The 3,912-nt window shown below is 42.8% G+C and overlaps 1 non-coding gene across 1 annotated transcript; it reads right to left on the reverse strand.

Moving 5' to 3' along the window:
• Window positions 1–457: 457 nt before the first annotated feature.
• LOC119624577 (U6 spliceosomal RNA) lies at window positions 458–563 on the reverse strand. Its single transcript, XR_005240741.1, has one exon. It is a non-coding gene; the product is annotated as a U6 spliceosomal RNA (small nuclear RNA).
• Window positions 564–3,912: the final 3,349 nt, after the last annotated feature.

Genomic DNA, 3,912 nt, shown 5'->3' on the forward strand with positions numbered 1-3,912 from the left:
TCTGGAAGCATTGGTGGTCTAGGGAGGGCGGCCCCTGGTGGCCACTCAGCTAAGCAACGCAGTGGCAGAGGCAGCAGGGGAGGCCCCACTGCCACGTGGGTCTGGGTTGGAATAACAGAGTAAATGGTGGGCAGCAACTTAGCCCTGGCATTATTGGTGAGGCTGGGACGCGGGCTCTCCAAGTCCCACTGTGGAGGAGGTGCTGGCAACTACATACACGCTGTTGCTAATCGTAAAATCCTTGGAAGACCTTGATGCAGTTCTTGTGTTCAATCATGGCTCAGAAAGGAGCATTATTTAGTCAGTGAAAACCACAAAAACATTTTTTCTACAATCAGTAAACAAGTTGGAAATTATTAGAATAATTTGGTGAGTGAAATGCACCAGAATTACTTATATCACTTGTGACAAAGTTTAGTTTAGTTAGAGAATCAGAAACACATTTCTGATTTTCTTTTTTTTTCTTTAACACTTCATAAACTTTCATGTCATCCTCATGCAGGGACTGTGATAATGTTCTCTGTATCATTCCAATTTTGTATGTGTGCCACCAAAGCGAACACTGTCATTTCCTCATTCACTTATTTATCTATGCAACCATAGCAGTTGTTGGGTGTTTTAGATACCTCTCAGGTTTGCAGCCATTCATTCACATAGAGACAGAAAGCCGTCATGAGGGCCTGGCAGCAAATGAGGGGACATGAAGACGTCCCTCCTACACAGTGACTGAGCCGACCTCCCTGCATCCAAGACCATTCCCACCCACCCTGCAGAGCTCTGTCCTATGACATCACCTGCTGACTCCCCTAAAATAGCACATTGATATAATGTAGATGTGGTTTACTTTTTCCTTCAGAGGTAGAGGACACTGTTACCAGAAGAGAATGGGTTTATTGCCTGATTAACTGGCCCAAACGGTGGGCGAGATGTATTCATCCATTTCTAATTAGTGAAAGCTGGCTTTGTGCCAAGCTCTGTGCTAGACTCTGGGACACAGTAAGAAGAGATGAGCAAGCAAAGGAGCCTCTGGAGGAAAGACACCAGCCCAGACTTAGAGGGTAGGAAAAGCTTTTGGGAGAAAGTGGTGTTGACAACGCTGAGACCTGAGAAATGAGTAAACATTAGCCAGGCTCTTCAGATGCTGGGGAGGAGACAGGGAAAAAGAGAGGAGAGGAGGGAGGGAGAAGGAGCAGCACACAACTGCAGGAAAAAACAGTAAGTTCTTAAAGACTTGCAAGAGAAAAAATGTAGTTCCTTGGGGAAAGTGGACGCTTCTTAAGCCTGGAGCACTGAGCACAAGGTGGGTGCTATAGTTTGGATGTTTGTTTGTCCTCTTCAAGCCTCATGTTGAAATTTAATCCCCAGTGTGGCCATGCTGGGAGGTGGGGCCTAATGGAAGATGTTTGGGTCATGGAGATGGATTCTACATGAATACATTAATGCCCTCCATGGGGGGCGAGGGTAAGTGAGTTCTCACTCTATGAATTCCCTCAAACATTGGTTATTAAAAAGAGCTGGCACCTCCCACTTCTCTTGCTTGTCCCCTCTCAGCATGTGATATCCGCACACACCGACTCCCCTTCCCCTTACACCACGAGTGGAAGCAGCCTGTGGCCCTCACCCAATGCAGATGCCCAATCTTGAACTTTCCAGTCATTAGAATCATAAGCCAAATGATCCTTTTTTCTTTATCAACTGCCCAGCTTCAGGTATTCATTTACAGCAACACAAAACAGACTAAGACAGTGGGGAGCTGGGAGATGTAAGACTGGGGCGACAAGCAAGGCCCAGGTCACAAAGGTCTTAATGAGCCACATGAACCGGACTGGGCTTTATTGTGAGAGTAATGGGAGGGTGTTGAAAAGATTCAGCAGGAGGGTAATGTAATCAGATTTGCATGTGAGACAGAGTGCCCTAGCTGCAGTGTAGGGACTAGACGGGAGAGGGCTAGACTGGAAGCAGGGAAACAGTAAGGATGCTTGCTGTGGTAAATCAGGTGAACAAAAGATGATGGTGTCAGAACTTAACTAATGACCATGGAGTTGAGAGAAGTGGGCATTTCACACACTATTTATTACACTGAATTAAAGACCTTGGTGACTAATGGATGGTTTTAAGAACTGAAACTTAGTGTCTCTCCCAACCCCTGACAAAATTTATATTTTGAACCCTTAACTTTTATGTGGTTATATTTGGAGTTAGGGCCTCTAAAGAAGCAATTAGGGTTAAATGAGGCCATAAATACGGGGCCCTGATCCAATAGGATGTGTCCTTCCTTATAAGAAGAGACAGCAGAGAACTTGCTCTCTCTCTCTCTCTGTGTGCCATGTAATGACACATTAAAAAGGTGGCCATCTGCAAACCAGGAAAAAAAACTGTCACCAAAAACTAAATTTACCAGCACATTCATCTTCGACTTTCAAGCTTTCAGAACTGTGAGAAAATAAATTTCTGTTGTTTAAGTCACCCAGCCCATGATACTTTGTCATAGCAGCCTAAGCAGACTAATACAGATGGGGGTTCACAGACAGAAAGGAGTCAAATGGGACCTCCAGGGTTCTAGCTTGGTTAAGATGCAACCTGGAATACCAGGCACTGATAGGTGTACACAGGAGGAACAGGCTTGTGGGGAGGATGAGTTCCAATCTGGGCATATAGGATTTGAGGGACTATGGGACAGCCAGGTAGAGATGCCCAGTAGGCAGTTGGATACATAAGTCTGGAGCTCAGAAGAAGCAGCTAGATCAGAGATGTAGATTTAACAATAAGCATATAACTGATAATTAAAGCCTTGAAACAACAAGAGATTTCTCAGGAAGAGAATGAGGATGAATAAAATGAAAAAAAAAAAGACTGAGGACATACATCAAAAAATCACCAATGTTTAAGGAACGCAGAGGAAAAAGAAGAACTTTTGGGGAAGTTTAAAAGTGGAAGGGGAAAAAATCCAAAAATGATGGTGGACAAACATAAGTGGGGGTGTGGAAATATCAAGAGGGAAAGCATGAACAATAGCATTGGCTGTTTATGGGAAACTAAGTTAGGTCAAGGTAGTGAAGGGATGTATGGGTTCAGCAGTGCAGGGGATGCTGGCAACCTGGAAAAGAGGACCTTCAGTGGAGTGGCAAGGGCAGAGTCAGGTGCAGAGTAAAGGGCAGAATTAGCAGAAGAAACTCTGAAAGAAGTGGAAGCAAAACAACAGCAGAAATAAGATCAAAGCATATTTGTAAATATTTTTACTCTTGAGCTGTAATTTTTTAATAAATGTAAATAGGAAGATGGAATTTGTTACTAGAAGGCATAAGGAGACACTTTATTTGTGTAATGCTATGTCTTAAATTAGACTATATGGCAGGTTAGAAATGAAGGCACATTTCAACCTCATGTGGAACTAGATTGGTATATTTTGTTCAGATTAGGTTTTAATGGAAATGAAGCCTCGTGAACTTTTAAGCTTTCAAAATGGTTACTTTTGTTTATTTGTAAAGTGGCTTGAGAGCAACTATAAATACATTCTGACATCAGGCAAATTCCAGGAAAGTTATCTCTGTGTGTGTAATATTGGTTGTCATTATGGTGATTTGGAGAAAACAATACTCCGTACATTATTATAACCGAATGATCCATATTGACCCAAAGCCTTACTGAACTATTGTTGAGATAGAAATCTCTGGACTGTAGTAAGATATAGTAAGAGTCTTGGAAGTGCTAACTCTTGCCTTCTCCCTCTACCTCCCACTTTTTCTCTCCCTCTATAATCAACCAAATGTGAGAGCACTAAACCAATACTTGGCAAAATCCTGCTAATATTATTTTGAGATGCTTCTGTTTACTTGTGAGTTTTAATTCCTCTGCAAGGAGTTCTTCCCTGCTCTCAAATCCCCAAATGTATTAGAGGATTCTATCACTCTC

This window comes from Chlorocebus sabaeus, chromosome 12, assembly GCF_047675955.1.
Source record: "Chlorocebus sabaeus isolate Y175 chromosome 12, mChlSab1.0.hap1, whole genome shotgun sequence".
NCBI lineage: Eukaryota > Metazoa > Chordata > Mammalia > Primates > Cercopithecidae > Chlorocebus > Chlorocebus sabaeus.